The sequence below is a fragment of the Excalfactoria chinensis genome, chromosome 4 (assembly GCF_039878825.1).
Source record: "Excalfactoria chinensis isolate bCotChi1 chromosome 4, bCotChi1.hap2, whole genome shotgun sequence".
In the NCBI taxonomy this organism is placed as follows: Eukaryota; Metazoa; Chordata; class Aves; order Galliformes; family Phasianidae; genus Excalfactoria; species Excalfactoria chinensis.
The window spans coordinates 63,223,739-63,249,285 of record NC_092828.1 but is presented as its reverse complement, the minus strand read 5'-3'; the positions used below and the strand labels follow the sequence as shown (position 1 = coordinate 63,249,285).

At 38.1% G+C, this 25,547-nt stretch overlaps 2 long non-coding RNA genes across 2 annotated transcripts in view; both read right to left on the bottom strand.

Annotated features, from left to right (window-relative positions):
* The window catches only part of LOC140251292 (uncharacterized), a 113,435-nt gene that overhangs the window by 20,167 nt on the left and 67,721 nt on the right, over positions 1 to 25,547 (bottom strand). The window contains exon 4 of the long non-coding RNA XR_011903396.1: positions 1,508 to 1,717. This is a non-coding gene — a long non-coding RNA (uncharacterized lncRNA). The remainder of the gene's footprint in view (positions 1 to 1,507; positions 1,718 to 25,547) is intronic.
* LOC140251293 (uncharacterized) lies at positions 4,338 to 23,866 on the bottom strand. The gene is made up of 3 exons (XR_011903398.1): positions 23,721 to 23,866; positions 4,908 to 5,044; positions 4,338 to 4,559 (listed from the first exon to the last, which is right to left on the bottom strand). It is a non-coding gene; the product is annotated as an uncharacterized lncRNA (long non-coding RNA).

Sequence of the window (25,547 nt, the reverse complement as noted above, 5' to 3'; positions counted from 1 at the left end):
AAGGAAAGGGCTGGAGATGAAATATATAACTGTCAGATGTGAGGCAATGCACAATAAATGAATTATAATATGAACCACTCAATCATACTGCTTAAGTTGTATTACATCAAACTTAAATTTCAATGTTTTGGTGTAGACAACTGAAAGTGCTTAATGTTAGTGAGAAAGGCAAAGACAAGCAGCACGCACAATTAATAAAGAAAACCTACAGTGGATTTGTTGTTGGAGTATTATTTTATTCAGTCTATTTAAGAATGAATTTTGCAAGAAAAGGAATTTTTCAGAAAGATATAAGGATATTTAAAAAAAAAAGTATGAATTCGAAAAGGATTTGAGAGGAAGCCTGGGAGGATGATCTCATTCTTTGCAGAAATGGTTAATGGGAAAAGGGCTGCTAATTAAGAAGAAATCATCATTGTACATGCCTATGGTGGACAGAAATAGCAAAGAGCTTTTACTAGTTCAGTAGCTCTTGATGGAATTGAGCTAGCTTTACTTGTAGGACTCTGTATGACTCATATGCATTTTGAACTAGTGATTAAGTACGGTTGCTAACACCAGTGCCTGCGTTATTCTGAGCAGGGCTTCATGGTTTCACAGCTCTTAGCCAGCAAGGAGGTTGGGGGAGGGCAAGAAGCTGAATGGCACAGCCAGGACAGCTGATTCAAACTGGCCAAAGGAATATTTCACACTGTACATAATACTCAGCAATAAAGTGGGGGTTTTATAGAGACTGGAAGGGAATTTGTCTGCATGTGGGAGCTGGTGAGTGATTCCTTTTGCGTCACTTAGCAGTAGGGTGGCTGAAAGTCAGACAGTCTGAAGATAATGCAAGCCTCAACAAGTGGAAGAGCATCTCACACTGGCAACTGCCATGAGGAATGTGTTTGTTTATATAGACTTGCTGATTGTACTTGTTCTTCTTGAGCTGTGATAGCAGCACAAAATGTAACGATGTTCAGATGTATAAACTATCAATGAACATCACTTTGTACAACAATAAATCATTTCCATTCTTTAACATTTTTTTCACCTGCACCAAGTGACTAACATCACATATTATTTCTGAAGGTCAAAATCCCATTAAGTCAGGGAGGGGGAAGGTGCCTGCCTCTATCTGCATACACAACAGAATCCTTAGGGGTCAGATGCAGAGATTGGGCAAAACAGAATCATTCTCACATCAAAAGGCTTTGGAACAGACTACAGATCTGATTAGGAACTGGAACTGCTATTTTTAAGATGCATTTAATTTTCCTGTCACATGAGCGATAATTCTTTTGAGTCTGGTAAAACAGATTAATTAATAGCCTATGAGAGCCACTGAGATACTCCATCTGTAAATTTTCTGATATGTTAGAAAATACTTTGCATAGCATTATCATGTAACCAGCGGCAGGGAAATACATACATATACACACATTTAAGTGCAAATTTACACATACAAACACATACTTATTGATGCATGAAAGTGTGAACGCTGAACTAAAAAGTGCTATTTACTTACACTGTTGTTGCATTTCCCCAGTTCAATATTACTGGAGATAAAATCATCCTGAAGGAGCTGGTCCCTATCTTTCCATATCGCCTTTCTTCACCTCTGCAGGAGAGCTTTTCTTTCTTTCCTTGATTTTTATATTTTTTACTTATCAGAGAAGTCTCCTATAGGCTGACTCATTACTTGAAGAACATAAGCACATCAGGAAATCCAAAACTTCTGTACAGGAGAAAAAAAAATAAAAGACCACATCACACACAAAAATGAAACAAGAAAAACTTTTGTAACTTAGTAAATAACGTTCTCTGCACCTGGATTAGGAACACAAGATCAGAATACACAGATGTCAATGGTGCCCTCTTGGGATTTAGCAGTAGGGGAGTATTGTTTGGGGGTTTTTGTGTGCGCTATTTATTTTGCCTGCTGATGAGAAACTGGATAAAGTATCGCCTTAAAGACAGCCTTCAGGATACCAAGCTTTAAGGAATCAATGTCAGTTTTCTTTGAGCTCACTGTCCTAAATTTGAGATCTTTGTTCTCTCTTGTTCACCCTTAACCAGCTTCATAAATAAATCAGTAGAAGGCTTGGAAACTTTTCAGCTTGAAAAAGATTATTTTCTATATATAACATTTCTCATTTAGATTTTAGTCAGATTTTCATTTACATCCTCCCATGTTTTTATATTTTTTATATTTTTTATAACCATGACAGTCACAAATCTTAAAATGTAATTTCTGTGAATTACTTCCCTATGTAGTCTCATGAGCACTTCACATTTTAAGTTACTGCTTTTCAAAATGATTTCTAACATCAGTCAATTTCCTATCAACATGGTTTACACAGAACTGTCTCCAGAAGTGCAGGCTATTCTTCCATATAAGAAAAAAGTAAGACACGTTCTCAGGATTTTTCAGAACAGTCTTCCCATTGAAACTGTAATTATCCTTCATCAGGGCCCGTGGAAAATGGAGATTTGGCTTTTAAGAAAAATATCTTCCCTTCCTCCTTTTCAGCTCACTTTGATACAGTAATTTAGCTTGTAGGACTGATACCCCATGGTAATGTGAATAGTAATAGTTATTGTTCTATACTTACTATAATAGTCTTGTTCTATACTTACTACTACGACAGACATAAATAGATCCTTTATAAGTCCTAACTACATTGGATTGCACATTTTCCAAATGAACCAACCTAAAGATCTTCTGGAATTTTAAACGTTCCATGGATCTGTCTTCCTAAGAAATGCTTTTTACACAAGGAAAACTTAAAATTTTAATTGACATGATTCTTAAAATAACAGTGGACAAGACAGTGATAGGAGAGATATTCCATCTGACAGGAGAATTGGTACTAGAGAAATAGTAGTGGAACACCATGTCTGAATAAAGGGAAAGGAACCAAAGAAACTCTGGCTAAAATCTCAGGACAACAAACAAACAAACAAGGAGAGAGGGGTATTTTATCCATTATTTTACTAACACATGGCAGATGTTTTGACCTAACACAGGCAGTTGTGCTCAACATATTTATACTCAGTAACAGAAAAGATATGTCAAAGCCTGAAGATGCTGAATAATGCCCCAGATGATTCATTCACTGACAACTCATTTATTATAAATACAACATGAAAATGTGCAGCAGAGACAGCCTGTGCAGCTAAGTCCCCCACAATTCAATATTCACCAGGACTGAAGAGTTATGATGGGATCTGGCCAAGTTTTGACTACTGCTGTTGTACTCACTCCAGAACCAGTTTTCAGAATCCCCAAACTCAAGAAGAAATGTTAGTTAGTAGGAAACTTTCACATAAAATCTTTTTTGTTTAAGTAGTATCCCTTTGTGCACATTTAATCAAACTTTATTTTAGAAGCTGAGAGAAACTCTTGAAAAAATACTCCTTCATTTAAGATCTATTTATATAAATATGCAATTCTGAGCACTTTATGAACAGGAAGTGTAAAGAAAATCTTCATAATAACCTTCATATTAAAACACGCCAAATACCATAATATATAGCTTTTGTTTTACACCATCATCACTCCTTTAAAATACATCTTAAATACATATTATTTACAATATATTTTCAGCATATATTTTCAGATCTTTTCCAAGGTATGAGTCCATTAATGCACAGATAAGAATAATAAGTTAGAAATGGTTTCCAAACGAGACTTTTGCATCACAAGTTTAGTGACAGAACTTGAACGCAGAAGTCTGGAACTGTATCTGCGTAACTGAGAAATAACTCAGCCGTCTGGTTTCATTCTGAACGGTCATTCTAAACACTGCAGTTGACTATGTGGTGTTTTTGTTGTCAGGATTTACTAAACAAATTCCCCCTCATTTCTATAAATGAAAGAGACCAAGCTGAAACAGTTTCTTATACAAAATTTGGTTTCTGTCATTACATTTACAGACCCTTCAGTCACTCTAACAGTCTTTTCATACACCTTTCAAGCTGTGACAGCTTAGATAAATGACATGTTTAGTAGCTCATTATAAGTCCACTTCTGCACTATCGGAATTGATGGCAGCATTATCAAAGACTTCAATGGCAGCTGGATTAAAGTTCAAAATGAATCATGTACACATTTATCAGGAAAAAAGAAAATAATACAATTCAAACCTTCACAACTTCTCAATATCAGTTTATACTGAACCAATCTTACTATAAAACAGGAAGCAGTGGCTGGACACTTTTGTAGAGTATTACTAAAAGCCATTGAAATGCAGCTTCTCCTTCTTCCATTTTCATTCAAATCTCGTTATGATAGCTCGCCACAGAAGTCAAAGGAATTAAAAGCCATTTCAACAAATGCTGTATGATAGAATAAAAAGAATATGGGCCAAGGAAGGTTTAAAACTGCCTCCTGAGACAGGCAACAATCTGCTACAGACTGATCCTACTGTGAAGCAGTAACCAGAATACACATAATTTAAGGTTAAGCTTATAAGAAATCACACAAGCAAAGAACTTTGGTAATTTGATGTACAATATAACACTGCTATAAGGTTGGAATAATGCACATTCCGGGTGGGTATGTATTTCATTTTCTCCTGCATGAAACCAGAGAGTACAAGTGTGGTCAGCCTTCCAAATTTTCTATTCTACAAACCATTCCTGTTGTCCAGGCAACAAGAATCTGCAAATAAATCTCTTGGTAATAACGAATCAAATGCCACTAATACTGAGTATCTACAAAAGTATTCAGAGATAAGATTACCGTCAATCTTAATTCACAATCTGTGGCAAATATAAAGATGTTAAGCAACTCAGTCAGTGTGGCATCTCTTAGGTAGAGAATGAAAGCCCAAAGCCTTAGCAACTTTCCCTCAAGTTGTCTTGACATCACTTTCAATATTCATCATATTTAAAGATCCTTTAAAAAGAAATGAATAACATACCATATCAATGAAATAAGGGTATCATTCCTTTCCTCAGCTTTCCGTACAGGACATGGAACACTGTGGATACAAGCATGCACGTAATTCCACAGAGACCCAGGTTAAGAAGAAAGTAACACTTCTCTTCCTTGAAAATCCTGTCAATGAACAGAACAGAACTCAGAAAATCTCCACAGAGAATTAAATGAACATGACTTAAGAGCTCCGACTTTCAGCTCTTCCTAAAAACACAGTAGTTAAGACAGAGACATCATAAAGCGTGCATTTTTTTTGCCATGCAGAGAAGTTATCATTTTAATCTCTCTGTGGTTATAGGTATCGTGTTGACCATGATAACATGGTAGAAAACGCTGCAATTTTCTATGATTGTCTCTTACACTTACTGTAACTTAGATGCCTTTTCTTCAAAGCTGTTTTTTGCACGCCCTACAAAATACCTTGAAGGCCATGAGTGAATTTTGTATATGTTTATATATCTCTTTCTTGATTCTTGTATTCACTTTTTTTTTATTTTTTATTTATTTATTTATTTATTTTCTGTGCAAGCTAGAGGCTAGGTTAGATGCTATGGTATAAGACAGTAAGACAATAGGGAGGGTTGCTTATTATGGGCAGCAGATTGCCTCCATTTTGCACTCCCCGGTAATAACTAGAGCTCAACTATTCTACTATCTGAGAGAAACAAATCTCTTTCTAGACCACAAAAAAGGAGTTGCCTCAAAATAACGTGACTAGGGTGCTCAAAATTGCAGCCATGCCTCAGTTTGAGCAGCAGTATGAAATTTCTTAAAACTATTCATTTCAGCTAATGGAGGTCTTAATACCTGCTTTTTCTTTGCTCTGGAATATTCTTACTTAGAGGTCATTTGTTCAAACATGCATAATTGAGGGTTCTTTAAGTGTTTAAATGGCAATTTAAACACTGGATTTACTTGAAAATGTATTGCTTTAAATGTCACCGGTTTCTTTACATTTTTGCAAGACTCATATGTATAATACAGCACTCCACTCACTACACTGAGAATCATTACACAGAGTAGTAGTAATATAGAGTAACATAGCAAGCCTCACATACACTGTTGGCATAAGAGGACATGGAATCAATGTCAGCAGTCCAAATCAGCCTCTGAATCTAGTACTGCAGTAGTACAGAAACAGTGCCAAATGTCCCACTGATATTCACCCATTATATCCAGAATATTTTCCCAGCAGGGTATTTGCCCACATCACCTTGATTAGATAATAAAGTTGAACAATCATGACTATTCAGGGTATCATTTACAGGTTTGTTCAAGGAAGCTTTGAGCACAGCAGTATTTGCATGGAGAGGAATTAAACCCACACTCGCAGCTGTCTGCACTTACAGGAAACAGAATGGTTCATTTTATACAAATGAGTCTATTCTCTCTACTTTATTCAATCACTTGGCCTCCAACATGTTGTCTTTTCCAGAGGATTATAATGCACATGCTGAGTTTATCAGAGATCTGTTCAGCTACTGTTTTCAGTGACAGAAAAGTTAGTTCTGTCTTCTTATCTTCTTATAAGATCTTCTTATAGTTTCCAGAACAAGAATAACTACTTCCCCAGTTTCAAAATTTAGCCCAGCAAAATGTATGGTATTTCTTATAAATATTAATTCCAATGATCTTCTCAGGTACTACTTCATTTAGAGACAGTTCCTACAAAATCAGTAGTTAGGAGTGAGATTGATATTTGTTGTTTTTTCCACCCTTGCCTCATACGTGGTGACAAATAACTTTATAGATCGGGCAACATTTGATCATACTAGTTGTGCTTATTCTATGAAGTCAGTGGAAGCAGCAGAAGTAGTCAGGAGTCAAAATTACTATTCCTTTCCGATCTCACGTTGAAACAAATGCCAGACTGTGCTTTGGAATTAACTTTTAAAAAATGAAACACAACTACAGGAAGAAACAAACAAATAACAAATAAAAAAAGAAACAACCAGTACGGAAATAACCTCTGTATACTATCTGCATGAAAGTACACAGAGAAAGCAGACATTAAACATCCAGTGGAAGATACTGTCATCTCAACACTATCTTGATGTGAGATACAATTTATCTTTCATTCCCAGTTTGAAGCTGAAATCTAAATCCTCAGATCCAACAGTCAGTAGTAGAAATATAGAGACCTGTTTCAGGTTTCTGCAGGGTTTCAAAACATAAGGGTATCAGGATGCTCAGGCCTTGGTACAATTTTCCTGCACTCATCCTCTAACAACATGTATTGCAAAACTTCAGAGACCCATGTCACAATAATCCCAAGGGCCAAATCTAGATTTATGACGGTGGAGGCTAATCAGCTAAATATGCCTAAGATTTAGTGCCACTGCTTTTAAGTCATTCCATAAAAAAAACGTATGCTTGAATTGCAGAAAGACCTCAAAACTGAGCAAAAAGTTCAATCCTGCTCCACCTGCTGAATTCAGCCTAGAAACCTATTGGAATCTTATTAACACTGAAGCCAACGATCTTCTCTACCTCTGGTCACAAAGGTTAAGTAATAATAAAGGTTAACTTGCAAGATACAGCGTAAGCCTAGGAATAACCTAATTTCCACAACAACACTGAAAGTTTTAAAGATTATCTCATCGAACTGTCCATCTAGAATATGGAGTTTTATGCAAGTTTAAAACAAAAGTGCGTCAGAATGTCCTCAGCTAATCCAAGGCAGAATAAAGGAGTCCAGGATAACATACACATCCCACGAGATACAAAGATGCATATCACGCTCCAATGAGGTCTGTCAGAACATCACTGCATTCACTGCCATTGCTGGTTGCTGAGAACAGCAAAGGCTACACTGTAAATACTTTGCTTCTCTTAACTCCATCCCCGTCATTTCCACAAGTCAACTCAGCTCTGTCCAGAAGTGCCAGCCAACAGCACAGTAGCTTCTACATTCTTCTTGCAGACCAATTCAGAAAAAGAAGGAAAAGCTTCTGAAAAAGGAAACGTGGCCTTCTTCCATATTGCCAGCCCCACCTGAGACAAGTGGCAAGAGCTCCTTGAGAAATCTTGGAAGGAGAAGTTTCAAAATTTCACTTAAATCTTACACAAGCATTAATACTGAGACTTATACATCAGTTCTTTTAAAGACCAATTTAACAGCTGGGACAAAATTTCTCAGGAAAGCTTAGAGTGGAAGAAGCATGGTTTTAAGTGACAAAATGAGACCAATACAATTCCCTTCATTTGTCCTGAAAATTTAAGGAGACAATATTAGAGTCTCTCATGAGATACTAGGAGTGCTTTTTCTGCTTAAATAAAACTGAATATTACAGTTGACTTTTAACATTGTCTGAAAAATGTTCTATACCTTTTAAAGTCTACACTGGATTTTTTTCTTTTTGTCACTAATATTCAGAGATGAGGCTCAGATGTTATTTTTAAGGCTTGTCAAATGCTTTTGGTACTTGTGCAGAGGAAACACGTGGTATTTTGGAGCCTGGACTTTTACAGGCTATGCCTAAGCTCCAGTGCAGAAATCCCAGACACCTGGAAAGACAGGCAGGCCTTGTGCACCTCTCTCCTCAGATTCAACAGGGAACAAGGGCTGAGTGCCCCCATGGTGACTGTGTCTGCCCTGTGCGTAGACACGGCCACTTCCGCATGCTGCCTGAAGTACAGTCAGAGAAAGTATTTATCAGGAATGAACTACTTTTAAGACAGCTCAAAACTGAATCAGCAACTGATGCAACGAATTGATTAATGACTTGGCACTGGTGTAAGCTTCTAAGCTTCTGCCCAAGTTGAAAACAAAAATTCCAATGGTAGAGGTTACAGTAGAGAATGAGTCTCAAAAAGTGGAATATGTCTTGCTTACATAACTACTGGTTTAAAGTCTCCTGTTGAAGTTAATCTAGCTCAACCAACACATTCAGCAAAGCAACTGACACAGCAACTTGTTTCTTACAGATGGATAGGCAGTTCACTTCAGTGCAAGGATACAAGTATACTCCTATTATATAACTTCTAAAACAAATCCCTTTGTGTCAATGCATAATAATGGATAAAAATAAATGAAATTTACCTATACATACGCATGTACAAGTATGCATAGAGAGATTTAGAAAAGACTGAATAACTTGAGACAAGTGCTGAGTTGTTTTTTGTATTCAAAGGACAGTTTACCACTTTCAAGGTTAAAGATCATTCATGTATCATTCTCACGTATTCTGTAAGCACATAAGAATTCTACTTATTAAAGCTGCAGTTAACTCTAGATTCTGCCAACACCAGAAATCTGCAGAACGCTCAGTAAGGTTCAATTTGCATGACTATCATATCTTCAAAACAACAAAACTCCAGGGGCAACAAAGCTGTTAAAATTCTTATGACAACGTGAGTTCACCAGTTTACTCTGATTACAACACAAGGTGGTTCAGGCACTTCATGCTGGAAAAGATGAAGCACTGTCATCACTGCAGGAATGTTGTTTGGTTGTTTCAGGATGGTCCCATTAAAGACAAGTCCAGGAAGTCAAAAAAATTAATAAAAGCTTTTGATTTTTCTGCTAAACCTGAGAAATGCTCTTCTTTGGCAATGCCTAAAAGAGTACATGCCACTTGGCATATTGCTATAAATGGCAATGAACCATGCCTGTAGAGATTCATTCTTTGCAAAGTCTCCAGTATAGATTCAAAGCTTGACAAATATGATACCACAAAGAAAAACAATGTATTACATTGAAATACAGTCACCTTTGGGGTGAACTGCAATGTGTTCTCCTCCGGAAGCATTGTGATATGCTTTATAGACTAGCATTATCTGACTGAAGCTCTGCTAACAAACTGCTTCAAGATCATTTTCAACACCTGGAAAAATGTATTTTGATTTATGGTGGCTGAAAATGAAAGTATTATTGTTGCCTTCAATCTGAGTTTCTGCACAGGAGGTAACACAGATCTTCAGCAGAGCATAATACAGTACGAGAAATATGACTGTGTGCAGAAGACAAGGTCATGTCAATTAATTACAGTCTTAATGCATAGAAATCTGTCCAACAAACACGAGCAGATATAAAACCTTTTTCTAAAATGTAGTTAGATGAACAACTAAATTATGCCATCTCCTCTTCAAGACTTGAGGATCTGATGGCTTAGAGGCTTACAACAGATTTTCCCTACCCACCACATGCAGTGAGGTTTAAAGAAGGAATTTTATCTATTAATATGCTGTGTTGTTCATTACCCTGTCTTGAAGATAAAGAAATGTACAAGCATAACAGCAATAATCTGCCCATAAATTCAGGAGGATACGGAATGACTATTTCCTTTTAAACTAAAGGAAACTAATATGATAACAAGTCACTGTTTCTTGAAAATATTCCAGCAACAGGAAGTTATTTACTGTGCTTGTGTTCCTTTCGTTTAGGAACAAATGGGCAAATAAACCAATAACATTGAACCATTGATCATTCTCTGCTGTAATACCTAAAAACAGTGGAACAAGGCTAGCAACATTTCAATAAAACATATATACTCACTTGGTTCATTTCAACACATGGTCACTCATCCCTACAGTGACACTTACAGGAGAACAGATAAGGTGGAAGAGCACGTCACAGCTCTCTCCCAGAAGATCTGTCTTGCCACATCCTCTGCCCAAGGAGTCCCTCCTACTTAGCCCAAGTTTTAAAATACTTCAAATAAAAGAATGACTGAGAATTAGACAGATCTTTTGATCATCTTGCTTCTATCAACTGCGGCCTACAGACGAATCAAGATTTCTAGCATACGGCAATGACACTCTGTAATAGACATGCCTCTGAGGCACAGTCAAGGTTAGTGCTAGATGCTGTACAGAATGAAGATTAAAGAGGTATTCTTCTTCCCATAAAGAACAAGAATCTTCACTTTCTTTCTCTCCTCTAATAGCATTTTGCTGTAAGTTGCTAATAACCACATGCAGTTAATTAAGTTCTTGCTATTTACAAAATAATAACAGATATTCTGCATATTTTATTGCTTTCTGCATAGAATTTTCACATACTGATGTATCAATTCAAGCAAAATATGCTACAAATGAACACATTCTTGCATATCCAGTAACAAAGTAAGAATTCCAACTCATTTCCCTCCTCAGAGCTGATATTCATTGCTTGAAACTATGTAACTGCAAAGCTCATGTCTACATTTTTTTCTGGATCAGACTCATTCGGCCCAAAAGTAAGGCCCTGTGTTGTGAAAGCATTCAAACTTGTTCAGCTGTTCCCTCAAGCCTATAAAATTAAGAGTAATATCAGCATCAAAAATGTTAGAACATGGACATAAAAGAGAACACTGAGAGGATTCCGCTCATTTGGACTCAGGTATAAACTCCACAAATGTAATTCCAAGCGCTTACTTTATAGTATTATTACTGCAGTGGGTATCCCTTCTTAGAAACAGTGTCAGTTTCCATTCAGCTTTACCGGGAACATTAATGCTGCAATTTCTCACCACTCTGCTGCTTTGAAGAATGACAAAAGTGAAATACAAAAGCAATTATTGGACTACTAGTTTGTTGGTGTTTGTTTTTTTTCACGTTTATTATTAAAAGTCTCAGTCTGATATATCCAGGAGGAGTTTCTTCTCAACTCTTTCTACTGACAGACGGATCACAAACTCATCTGACATCTTTTTTCCTGTGCACACTAGAGCTGTCATCTAGGTACTACTCTGAATAAGCAACCTACTGAAGGCCCAGGTCACCTTTCCTAAATGTAAGCCATAAATTTCTCATTTCATTCTTCTCATCCATTCCAATATTTCTTCCTGCTGCAGTGAGAAGGAGCTTTATACACTACAAATTTGAGGTCCCTTCTCTTCCGTCAGCTCTCAACGTGCCATGGGGTGACCCTTTCCTACTTCTCCACCTATGGAAAGGCCAACTAGCGTTCCCCATCCAGAAGCAGTACATTATTGATAGTATATAAGACAGTGGGGAGCACCCATTCAATAAAACCAACCAGCTAGACATGAGCTATACCATAATATCCAGCCTGAGAGACTTAATAACCTTCCTCTTCCATAAGCACTGTCTGCTAAGAACAAGGTATCTGCTACAGCCTTCTCTGTGCTATTTTTCAACTACTATATGATGCAATTTGTACAGGTGATAGCTACTAAAATGCCAGTTGTGTAGAATGGCAGCTGGGCAATAAGCTTTATTTTATGAAATAAATAAACTTCAAGGGCTTCCAGCCTTTTCACCTGAAATCACCATCTAAATCAAGAACACCTGGACAAAACACAAGAAAAACTGGATTTGTGCTGATAGGAACAAAAGAATTAGAAAGCTCGCTCATATTATAACACATAGGTGCTGTAGTAATTATAAATAACCAAGATCATCAAATATTCTCCTGCTTTAAGAAAAACACATCTCTGAAGATGATTAGTGGGAAGGTCTGCTTCATCGTAATTGACCCAACAGCACAGGAAACAATCAGTTTTGGGTGTTGATGTAAAACTGAAACTGCCCAATATAAAATGTGATCTTTTAATTATTGTAAATTGCAACACTCTTCTGGCAACCCAGCCTTCTTCAAGGCACTTTCCGCTTGCACAGGAGCTGAGTATGATCTATAGGACTAATCCTTCTACTCCCTTGCAAAGCAGTTATAATTTTCAGATGACAGCAATCTTCCTTTGATATAATGAAGAAGGAAACATGTTGTTTACCATGTGAAATAATGAGCCTCAAAATGTCAAATCTTTTCACACTTCATTCCTTCTATTTATCTGGGTAGTGTTCTCTTTTTCCTTACCAGTAATAAGCTGTGCTTCTGTGCAATGAAAACGCACCCTAAATTAAGGATGTTCTCTCTATAGTATCTATGTTATACATTCAAAATTCTCCATTACTTTAATTCTATCTTGCTTGGTAGAAAGTGATTTGTGGATGCTCAGCCCACTCCCTCTACAAGGACAATCATTTAAAGGTCCATTGTGTTAATATATGTTATGCCTGAAGAAAAAAAACAAACCTTTTTCCTTTTCACTTTTCACAAAATTTTCCTTCTTTCCCATCTTTACCTCTCAGGCTACCACCATCAGTTTTGTTTTTTGAGCTTTTGATATCTCACCATAGTTTGTTCTTTACTTTCTCATTAGCTACTTTTTAAATACACAGATGATAACCACTAAAAACCATCAGACCTGCTCTCTCCATCTTCTTTCCAGTCCTACTCCTTTCTAAAGATGCTATCAAAATGGAATTAAGTACTAGTCTAAACATAGATGTTTTTGTCCATAAGAAATAGTTTCAAGGGAAAGATGTAAGGAAAATAATGAGGCAGGGAAGATACGTTCAGTCACTGAGGAATTTGTGTAAATCATTCTGACAGAAATAAATGCATCTCTAACTGAAGGTACTGTGTTGAACATCACCAGCTATGCATGTGCCAAACACAGAATTCACTTGTGTCTCCTTATAGACTTTTTGAAGTACACAAAAAGTTTTTGTTCCAAATATGAGCGTTGCTCTAAAAGTAATGCTTCTGATTTCATTACACTGGCCTGAAATTTCAGAGGCAAATATTGGTGGTACAGCTGCAGAGGCTGAACTTTCCCTTACAGTGTTCCATTAAACTTTACTGCCCTGGGACAACTGGCAGCAGAGAGGCAATCTGACTGGATGGTGCCTGACACAGAAGTGTGCATGAAGTATGAAGTATGATTCATCAACATTTGCTGAACATTTTGGGTAACCAAACAGTAGAGATGAACACAGTGGTGTGGTAGGTGCTGTGCTTCAGCACTGGTGACACTGAGCCACGCAGATTTTTAGGACTGTGACACGGAGGCTCTTGTCCCTCACTGGCAAAAATGCCAGCTACAGCAGTGTGTGGGAATAAAGTGATATATTTCTTTCTATCTCAGACACTGTGACAACACTGTACAGAACTGTAACATTGTGAATTCTTACTCTCTTTCTGATTGGTTAAGAGATAGACTTGCAGCTAACCAGTGACCAGCCAAATAAAACAGTAACAACTCTGTGAAGGCCTCAGAACAAAAATACACTAACCCTCCTGCCAAAAGTTCAGAATAAACAGGCATTGCACACAAGCAAGAAGTCAGAAGTTGGTCAGATCACTTAAGGTAGTCTCAGGTTCATCCCTAAACCCTCCACAACCACAGTGCAAAGGGAAAAGTATGGCATATGCACAACACACGACAATGGACACTCACAGCCAGCAACAGCTGTCAGACCGAGTGGAAGAAACCAGTGCCATAAAAGGTACTGCCATCCCCACAGCTGGCAGCACACTCCCCACCTCTTCCTGATCTACCCCAGAAGAACAAGCCCCCAGGATCACAGGATCCACAGCAGTGACTTGCTCCTCTTTATTTTTTCCTCTCTTTTTCCTATTGCGCTCTTCTATCTTTTAACAAATAAAGGCACACTCCTACTCAGTTAACACTTTTACTCCTTTTCAAGTCTTAATTCAGAGGGATGGACTGAGATTGACATAGCAAACCAGGAGCTACGAGCTGCTTTTGCTTGCAATCTGGTGACTATGGTGAAAAATGGTGTTCTCAAACTGAGAATTTATCAAATTATGTTATCATAAGCTTTGCATTTGGTGTAGCTTTCATGGAAATAAGTAGGAGGCAATACTTCTGGAGCCACCTATATGTATAACAACAAGCAAAGCATGTCTGTGGAGCACAAGGTCTAGAGGATGCTTTCATGAACAAGGACTCTCACCAGTGCTTTTACTAAGAAAGCTGATTAAAGGGAAATCCAAGTAGGAATAAGGCAGCACTAGCTGCCTGCCTGGAACAGAGGTAAAGAGAGATGCTGACATTCACTGTTCAGTAGAACAGAATAGATGGAACAGCTGCTGCCTTCTTTTCCCTGCACTTCTAGCTGCTAGTGTTCAAACTGGACTGGACACGGTTCCTCTCAGCACACTAAAAACACATTCAGTACTCACTGCTGTCACTTAATTAACATGATATTGCTGTGTTGCCTAACAAGGATTAACAAACCAGTGAGGGAAAAAACAAACAAAAAACAACACAATAAAAGCAAAATAAAAATAAAAAACAGCTAAAGATTGCTCCATTAAGAATGAAAAAGCCCAGTTGAATTTTTTCCAGCCATTGGAAGATAACGTGGTCACATTATCATCATAACCCCTTGATTCAGCTGCTTTGAGATAGCTCTCCTTGTTTAACAGCAAGGCAGAGGCAATGGTGGCAGCTCATCTGTGTGGATTTTGTATAGGACTGTTCAATGCACAACTTAAGCTAGCTGAGTATTTGCAGAAACGCATGTATGTTAAACAAGTATTCAGCATTTGCTGGTTTTGTCCTCATTAATTCATTATCTGAGAAGTACCTTTCATGCACTGGCTCCAGTTTTTCCTCTTCTGAATTTGGACAAGTTTGTAGTGCAGATTTCATACACTGAAGTTTTTCTAAACTATTTCCATACTGGCTGAGTTATGCTACACCTTTTATCCTGGTACAGCTGAAATCTAATTATAGCCTGAAGGTATTTCTCTACAGATCTTTTCCTGATTCTGTGGCAGAATCTAATGGTGAATAAACAGCATTAGTAATGCAAATGCCTCATAGGTAAAGTAGAAGGACAATCCTTACACTACGTACTCCCCAGACAGATAATCACACAGAAGTAAATATGGACTCATACACCAAAAAAGGGGGGGGTCACATCCAGCAAATAATACACAATGAAGCAGATCAGGTAAGAACCACAGAATTGCTCAGGTTGGAAAAGACTTTAAAGATCATCAAATCCAACCGCAACCTAACCATCCTAACTTAACTGTAACAACCCTCTGCTAAATCATGTCCAGGGATGGTGACTCAACCACCTCCCTGGAGAGCCTATTCCAGTGTTTAACTACCCTATCTGTTAAGAAGTTTTTCCTTATACCCAACCTAAACTTACCCAGGCACAATTTGAGGCCATTTCCCCTCATCCTGTCACCTGTCACCAGTGAGACCTGTCACCAGAAGAGACCTGCCCCGCTCTCACTGTAAAAGCACCTTTCAGATATTGGAAGAGAACAATAAGGTCTCTCAGCCTCTTCTTCCCCAGACTAACCAGTCCCAGTTCCTTCAGTCGCTCCTCAGAGGGCTTCTCCAAGCCCTTCACAAACCTTGATGTCCTTCTCTGGACCTGCTCCAGTACTCCATGTCCTTTCTGTACTGAGGTGCCCATAACTGAACACAGCACTCAATGCGAAGCCTCACCAATGCTGAGTACAGGGGCAGGATGCCTTCCCTAGTCCTGCTCACCACACCATTCCTGATACAAGCCAGGATGCCATTGGCCCTCTTGGCCACCTGGGCACACTGCTGGCTCATATTCAGCCCACTGTCCAACAGTACACGAAGGTCCCTTCCCAGGGATTGTTGTTACCGAAATGCAGGAAAGTCAAAGTGCCCACCATAAATGAAAACTAGAAACAATGTCTGAATTCTTCTGACATCTAGTTGACCTGCAAACACTTGAGCTCCCTGTTGGGATCCAGTCACAGCCAACTTTAAACTGATCTCTAGTACTGGGCCTATTTGCATTTATAACTTTCAGTTAGGACCACTGTCAGATGAGCATTCCCTTCAGTTCCTGCTTACCTAGTAAAAATAACCCATGACAATGCTGCTGCTTTGCTTTCTGTGCCTGTGTCTAGATACTGATAAGAAAAAAACCACATGCACACTTAACCCACAGCCCCCCACTAAGGGGGCTCTCAACCAGCTGACGGCAAGGCTTTTTCACTCCACTCTGAGACTATCCTGCCCGAGGTGTTTGTACTTTAATGTTGTCCACTTACAGATGCCAGTTATTTTACTCATGTTCAATTTTATCTTTTGATTTCATTCCCCCTTGGTGTTTAATTAAGACCTGCAATAAATTATATAGCATGTTGTAGTTATTCTACCAAAGGTAAGCTGAAAACATTCAAGAAAAATCCGTGGAAATTAAAAAGCAGCTTGTTTCTTGTTTCAGTTGTCTTGTTTTGACAGTACCCTCCAGCTCTTGCAGGTTTAATTTCTCTTTCAAGCTAGAGGAATAAAGCGAAGTGCCAAAGAAAACCACTTTGTCCAGCCTCAAATAGTCATTCTGAGGTAATTACAGAGCTGAATGTTCAGGCTGAAGTTTCCCAGATAATTTGTGGTTTAGGTTAGCTGTATTTCTTTAGTAATTATTTCAATTTTAACTCACCTCCATGAAAATAACCCCAAGAACACAGAGAATGTTTTTCCCTGGATAAGGGCAAACATATGTCATACAGCTGCATACTTTTATAACTTTCCCAGAAATCTAGGTAACTAAACAAGTTATTCTAGGTTAGACAAAGGGAAATAGCGGCTCGTATTTTAAGCATCAGGTGCAACTACACAACTGAGCATTACACCATGCTTAGGGAATGGCTAAGGACAACTCCAGTGTGGTGTACTACAGCCCTTGGTGCTATCACATCATGTTAACCCACATCTGAGTGCCCTGAGCCAGTCTTCAGTCATGAACACACCAGCTCACAGAGAGCAAAGAAAAGCAACAGGAAGAACATGTGCAGATCAGGGTAAGACTGAGAATAAGTTTTTGCTGTTTCCTACAATTATTCTTTCAGTAGTATTCTTTTGCTCCATCAAAATACTCTGAATATTCAGTTAGGTTTTAAGTTCTGAAAAATAAATGCTTTAAATAATAATAAGATTTAAAAAAATCTGGACTAAGCAATTTGTGTATTGTAAAAAAACAAAATTATTTCTGAAAAGAAAGTGATGTAGGTAAAGAGATAGAACTTGCAGACTGTTTCACATTACTCAAAATGCACTTTTTCTTTGAAATACCTAAGATTTACTCTAGATGTAAAGGAGAGTAACGTCACACATAAGTACACATACCCTTGAGTAAACAGAATCAAGCCAGTAATTTTAGAAATTCAAATATATATTGTAAATGAATATAAAAATCTCGTCACTAAAAGTTGCCAATTCAGTATTTATCTTGAACACCAAGAAGACAAAAAACTGTAGCCATTTATAATAATAGTCAAATTTAGACTTAAGTCAGGGATTAATTCTGGAGTCTTATATGGCTTACAACATTACGTCTTGCACTTTGTCAGAGTATGGAACCTGCCACTAAAGCATCACCACTGTAGACAGCGGTGGAGGCTTAGAACAAAACACTGATACAGCAACAATCTTGCTCCAAGAGTTTATTTTCATCAAATTAAGAGCACAGTGCCGCACTACTGATTTAATGAATGCTTTCATCTCTTAAGTTAACGGCATCATTTCAACTCTCTGAAGAAACAATAATATATTATGGATTCACAATCAAGAATTTGTAGTCACAATGCATTTCTATTTTATATATCCCTCCGTACATAATTAAGAATTAAATTCTTTGCACTGTATTCAAGCCATAAGCAATCCTCTGAGAGTTTTTAGATGAGCTTTAATGATCACTCTGCATGAGGATTTTGAATACTAACATTACCAATAAAAACAGCTCTATAAATACACTAGCTCCAGAGATCTACTTCTCATCATATTATGATACTTGCATTATTGTGACAAGAAGCTTCATTCTGCAGAGTTTGAGAGGTAGGACACAATTCACCTGTTAACTTTTGATAAAGCAAACAAAGCTCATTTCATTTCCTGCCAATACAGCACTATGCTTAGAGTTTAGTAGCCCTTTTCTTGCTCAGTCTTCAGAGCATCCACCTAAGTGACAGACAACAACCACCACTGAAGATTCAAGTATCATTTTTACAGTATGGTAGTCTGGTTGTGCTTAAGAAGAGCTCTTCCCTTTCTACCTACTTATGTAAACTACACAAGAAGCATTCCTTAGAGTACTAGTAATCTGCATTGGTTGGACATCAGTTCCTCACCACTGCAGCTCAGTAAGAGCGATTCAACATCCACAAAAACCAAGCAAAAACAAACAAAAACCACCTAACAAACAAAACCTTTCACAGTGGCTAGATGAATACTACTTAGACAATTACTCTTGATTATTCATCAGAATGGTATTTGTAACATTATGTTGTTTTCAGGCTTATTAGGATGAAAAAGAAATCCTCTCTTCTCCAAGGGATGTCTAACACTGTCCAGGACAGAGCTGCCACACAGAGATACCTATGTAGGCTGAAAGAATAGCCCAAAGGAAACATCATGAAACTAATGATGAGCAAACACAACCACCTGTAGCTGTGAAGGTAGACTAAGACAGTTTTGGTTTAAAAAAAAAGGAGTGTCTATTGAAATTCATAGCTTGTAACTATAAAGAAAGCTTTTATTCTCTAGAATAGCAGGTTGCTGCCTAGAAGAACACTGGAAGCAAAGATCTCATCAATTTGTGTTCCTCCTATGTTTTACACCTCTGTTTCACTTGGTCATAACACTTCACTAACTAGCTTTCATACACTGGCAATCAAACATCAAAATAGAAAGAAATGAAGTCTTGGGTCAGTTAAATTGATAGCAGGGTTTGAAATCAATGAGATGAACACCCCAAGACAGAGCCAGCCCCCTATCTTTATTTTTGCCAATGAAATTACTGAATAATTCTACTTCTGCTCAGTGTTTACACACTCTGGACAGACACTGTACAACAAGCAGGACAGCATGACAGCGTTACATGGAGAACCACAACCGTCACGATGTGCTGAACACCAGAGAGACAATTTGGGGAAACAAGACAGTGTAGTGACAGCCAATTTTTGAAACCTGCTCATCCTGAAGATCATGAGAACCTCAAAACACATCAACACCTGGAACCCTCTCCAAAGCGATGCGCTCTCTCACTGATTTTATAGCTCTCCATACTTTGGATTCTACTTCAGAAAACAGATTCTGTTCTGAGGGCACCCGCATCCAAATAGGAGCTCATTTTTCTCATAATCTAAATTGGAAGGTAGTAAATGCAGCACCCCCATGAAAAATCAACCTTCCATCACCAAGATGTTTAGCTTGACCCTGGCCAGAATGTACACTTCTTTTCAGACCATATCACACCTCACACGTTTGCAGGAATATACATATAGTCCTTAAAGATTTGTACAAAGTTAAGGAACTCCAGCATAATTAATAAAAGCAACACTGCTTTGAATAGTACTTCTGTTTCAGACAGTACTAGAAAGCACACTAAATAAAAGGTGACTTTTTAAACATATTTGTCTTCATACATTATATTATACTAAAACATGAATGTTTACATCTTTGAACTTCTTTTACTCAGCAAGGACAAACTTGTTCTTTTCAGCTTATTCCAGAAAAGATATTCCAGAAAATTAAGGTTTTTGCAAAGTTGTCTGAATTCCCCAATCAGTTCTTTTACAGCATCTTCCACACAAAAACCTCCAGAATCCAGTCCAGAAAAATCTGTCCTGAGTTACAATACTATTTCTTTTTTCCATCCCATCAGCAACCTTCAATTTTCTATTCTGATTCACATAGACTCTAGACTGTTCCTGTTCCCTCAGTAGGATGCAAAGTCTCTAGCAGCAGGGAAAATAGAAGCAGCAGCTTAACTAGCATTCAAAATGGTGACAGCAAGACTTTCCGGGCAATTAAACTGATGTCATCCTTCCTTCTACTCAGAATTAGCACTGCTTCCCACAGAGGAGAGGCTGTAACCTCATAGCAAAATTAATGGGTATACAAAAATCTGATAAAACAGTCTCTCACAAAGAGCTATGCATCTCTCCGTGTTATCCTTGAGAACATCCAGAAGATCCATCATATTTGCCAAGAACTAGACTGAAACATAAACAATTTCCCAATGCTACTAATTTTTAATAAGTAATTCAGTAATTTTTTTTAATTTTTTTTTTTAAACTCTTTTTTTCTTTTGACTCTTCTAAAGCCCCCAGGCAAAGTCTATTATCCCAAATGGATTTTTCACAGTAATGCTAAATTGAGCATCCCAAATTTGTAGTACGCTAATTTAGCTCAACTTTATAAGCATGTTTGATCAGCAAGCTTTAAATTGGTTGAACAGGAGAAACATGGGGATATTCACCATAAGTAACTCTGTAAGCTTCATATTTGAAGAAAAATACATGAGTGGGTTTTCCCTTATAAAGATTATCACTCTGATGCAAGAAAGAACATCGCTAAAGGAATGAAGAGAAGCTGAAAGCTGATCCATACCAACCTGCAAATACCCTGCTTTGGAATATGGGGAGAACATACAGGGCTGGCACAAAGCGCAGAAGTTAGTATTTCACATCCATAACTTCTTTATTATCTGAGAGCACTGGAAGTTGAAAGCAAATAAAAATTTAAGTATCCTTAATGTAGTAGTCACACTATTTACTAGACTCATATTATCTACCATCCAAATGGTTCAAAGCAATGAATCTATGTTTTTTACCAGACCCAAAATGCTCCGTGTTTTTTACTGCATAGGGAAAAAAGTATTCATGTTGGCCAGGGTTTACACCAGCCAACCCTATAGGCCCCTCCCAGCCTGAAACATGCAGTGTTATCATAAAGGACTAAGTAAAAGTCTATTAGCAGCTATTATCTACCCCAAAAAGGTATATACTTAAGCACTTACAGCCCTGATTTCAGCTGCAACCTTTTGCACTAATTGCTTTAAAAAAATTACAGGACCAGACAATATTTAATATGCAAAGCACCTGCTGTCCCAAGTTACACAGGAAGTTTGTGCATTCAGACCGAATCTCCCACAATCAATAGCACTAATTCCAAAACATTATTACTCTCTGCTGCTTTGCAAAGTAAGCTAGTGTTCCAGAAGAGTATTCTGAATACAAAGTCACTACTCTTGAGACGCTTCACCAGCTCTGGTAGATGTAGCCAAATAGGGAACATCAAGCAAAAATCAGAGTTTCCTCCAAACTCATTCTGAAGCTTGCAACCTAAATCAACTCATATCAGCCTTGAAGAACCTTTCTTCAGTCTGTACTCTGGAAATAACAGGTCTGCTGAACATTGTGGCCAGCCTGAATGAGGGAATGGTTGTGCTGCCTGCTACTGTGACCAGCTCCCCCCAAGTAAATCAGATGTCTCTGAAAGGACCTTCTTTACAGTGATCAGCAGGGTTGATCCCTGGTTGAACAGGAGATCTTGAGCAATACGTTTTAAATAAACACTCCAAAAAAGCCTGCAGTCCAGATTTATTTCCTCATAACTTTACTGAATAAAGTGTTTCTTCTATGTTTTGCTGTAGCTTCCAGTACTCTCCTTCTCTAAGGAGAACAAGTATTTACAATGTATCTGTGAACAGATAGGTAGATGAAGAACACCACAACCGACCATTTCTACTTCATACAGTTTTAAAACAGTTCTACATGCAGTTCAATAGAAAGACTGTTGTAACCAAAGGTTATACTACCCAACTGGCTCCTTCTACTTGTTATGCTCAGTAAAATATGCTTATTGTACAACTATTCTGAAGCATTCTGAATTTATATCTAACCTCCTCCCCAAATATGCATGTGTAAGACACTATGGAAAAAAAAGATCAACATTTATTTGCATCACACCGAAACACAGGAAGGGTCTTTTTGCTTTGTTTTCATGGTGACTCTTTAATCACTCCTAGAAGCAGCAAGAAGGCAGTTTTCCAAACCCCTGACTTGCCTTCATTGTCAAGAAAGCTACCCAGTCCAAGAGTAAGGGTTTACTCAAGAACAGCCAAGAGCTTGGGGCTGAGCTAATACTAAAGGCCATGAATCCTGAGAACAGCTGCTTCAGCCAACAGGCAACCCAGGCTCGTCAGTACTATTATGCAGTTTCCACGGTAGAATAGAGCTTTAACGCTCATTAAACCTGGAACCCTTCCAGACACTAAAGCAGGATGCTGACTTTCCTAGCCTTTCAGATATTCCAACATCATACCACCCTCTGTGTCTTTATGATCATATACCGCCTACACTGAAAAGGCCTACATCTGGGCTGCTTCCTTAATTCTTCAAAAAGTAAATGAAATCTGCCATGCTGTTACTAGTTATCGCTAGTCACACAAATCTGTGGGACATATTATAAAAATCAAGTAGTTATGATAGCACTGCTTGATCATTTAAACAACGATGTTTTCAGATGACAGTTCTTTATACTGACTGATCTTATGATACTAGCTCACAACAATTTCCAGCAGCTAAATTGCAGAGGAAGACAGCTGAAATTTATTCAGTACACTGCTAATATTCCTTAGTCACGCAAACAATTGCTCTTTTAGCCTCACCACTCAGCACGATAGCAAAACAAAAGGAGACAACAGACTGCTATCTCCGGGCCAGCCCATGCCAATAGGCTGCAGCTCCCCCAGCAGGCTAGTGAGAAGGATTCAAGTTCTCACTGATAGTGGTGCTTCTCATTTTAGAGGTCATCTTTTCTTAAGTGAATCACTGCACCGAAAAAAACAAACAACAACAAAAAGCAAACAAAAAGCAAAAAAAAAAAAACAAAAAACAATCCTAAGCATCCGGTGTTTCATCTTATGTAGGGCTCACTTTTTTAGAATGGCACAAAACAAGCCTGTGTTAATTTTCAGTGGGCATTAACTACAAATGAGCAGGCAGACAACTACAGCCAAGGAACAGACACAGGAGAAGGTTTCCTAAATCGATATTTGACTGTTAAATTAGAATATCTTATAAGGCTTCTAGGACTCAGAGTACCAACTCTCAGCTACTCAGCCTGAGTTACTAGCTTTTAGACAGAACAGAGCTACAAAGGTCAAAGCAAAGCTTGTAACTACTGAATACACAACAGAATCATTCATGATAAAACACATGCAGTGAAACAAAATTAAAATCACTACCTACCTAGGGCCTTTGAGTCACAGGTATCATCACACCAGCTAACACAGATTGAAAGACAGAAAACGAACTGTCACCAACATCCTCTTCTTCTTCCCCACCTCCTTTTTGTATTTTTAGAAAATAAAACCTCCTACTAGTTGCTGAGACAACCCCTGCTAGTACCACCTCATTATGATTTGTAGTAGCCTCAGCTGTTCCCTTTTAATGTTCTCTAGAACACCTGAAACTATCCTAGAGATTAACTCTCATATCTTTAAGCTTTTGAGCTGTTACACGTGATCCTGAACCGAGAGAGTTACGTTCTGAAAACGTAACAGAAAATACAGTTATTTACAAGGGAAGGTTCTGGCTGCTTATCCTGGAGAAGGATTTTGGACAAAATTCAGCATAACCATGTAAGGAAAGCACAGAAATAACATTGAGAAGACTTGAGGTATGTGTTTTTTATTATTAAGTTTTGTTGCACTTACAATCAACAGTGAATTTTAAAAAGCATGCAAGATCATATCACAAAATGGTACTCTGAAAGCAAGCATGATGTTTGTCAGTGGGCCATGGTATCTCCTGTCCATGTTCTCAGTTTAGAGTGCTCTGCCAGGCAGATGACTGAGAGCTAGGAACAACAGCTTCATTAACAATCAGATAAATCTATTATACAAAAATGAAGAACCCCGATTCCTTCCCCAAAATCAGCCTGAAGTCACAGAAATTGCCATTTATGTGTGTGAACATGCATTCAAAATAATCATCATAACTATTTTTTTCAGCAATAGTTGCCTACTTTAAAAACAAAGGTGGACCAGAATATCAGTGTAACTGATTGGCAGCAAACAGAATTGTCTATGGAAGATTAAAAACTGAAAATTGAAAGATGTAGAATTGCTAACTGGAATATACTTCTGTTATAGAATAGTGAAAACAACACAGTACTTATTGCACTGTCCTTTAAGAAGATTACATACATCTTCATGGAACTGTAATACAAATTAAACATGAAATGCAGTCCAGGTGAAGTAGTTCCATGTTCTTAAAAAATGGTTTCACTTTTGTTGGTGCTGGGAGGCAGATAACAAAGGAAAGGAATTAAAGGCAGACGCAGTAGGAAAACAGCCTGAGCTCAGAGCAGTGGCTCTATAGAGGCAGCAACATGGAAGCTACTCAACCTGAGCCGGGCTAAGAGCTGAATCGCCAGTGCCAGGAAGGAACAAACACATGAACTAAACTGAGCAGCACTTGGGGCAGATCAATATGTGATGGGACCTGCAGATCAAAAACTATTTTCCCTCCATGTCAGCATCTAGCTGAAATCTTTGACCAAAAGCAGACAATGAAGCAAAGGGCTAATAAAGCTGTGAAAGAGAATCAAGAGACTTCAGTTGTATGAGACTGAGTGCCAGCTGCTCAGACAGGGCTGTGTGCATGAGTACAGGTGGTTCACATAGGGAAGAGGGCACGCTGTAAAGCAAAGGTTGCTTTGAAAGAAGCCTGCATCACACAGCCATATCATATCATGGAGACATCTCTCCCACATGGGCTTGCCCAGCCCTGGAGCTGAGCTGACAGAAACAAGAAATTGCTGCAAGGAACTTGATGTGCTTTGATTCATTTGTGTTCTGACTTGGAGCAAAAAAGTATTTTCAAAACTATCCCCGATGAAATGGCTCTCACACACTCATGCCCCAGTCTCCACTTTATTTTTCATTCACACGTTCACAAAATGGTTTTATAAAGTATTCCTCTCAATGCTTTATTTTCAACAATTTTAACTGCCCTCAACTATCATGCCATTTCACTACAAAAAAAGGAGGATTTTGATCCAGAACACATTCT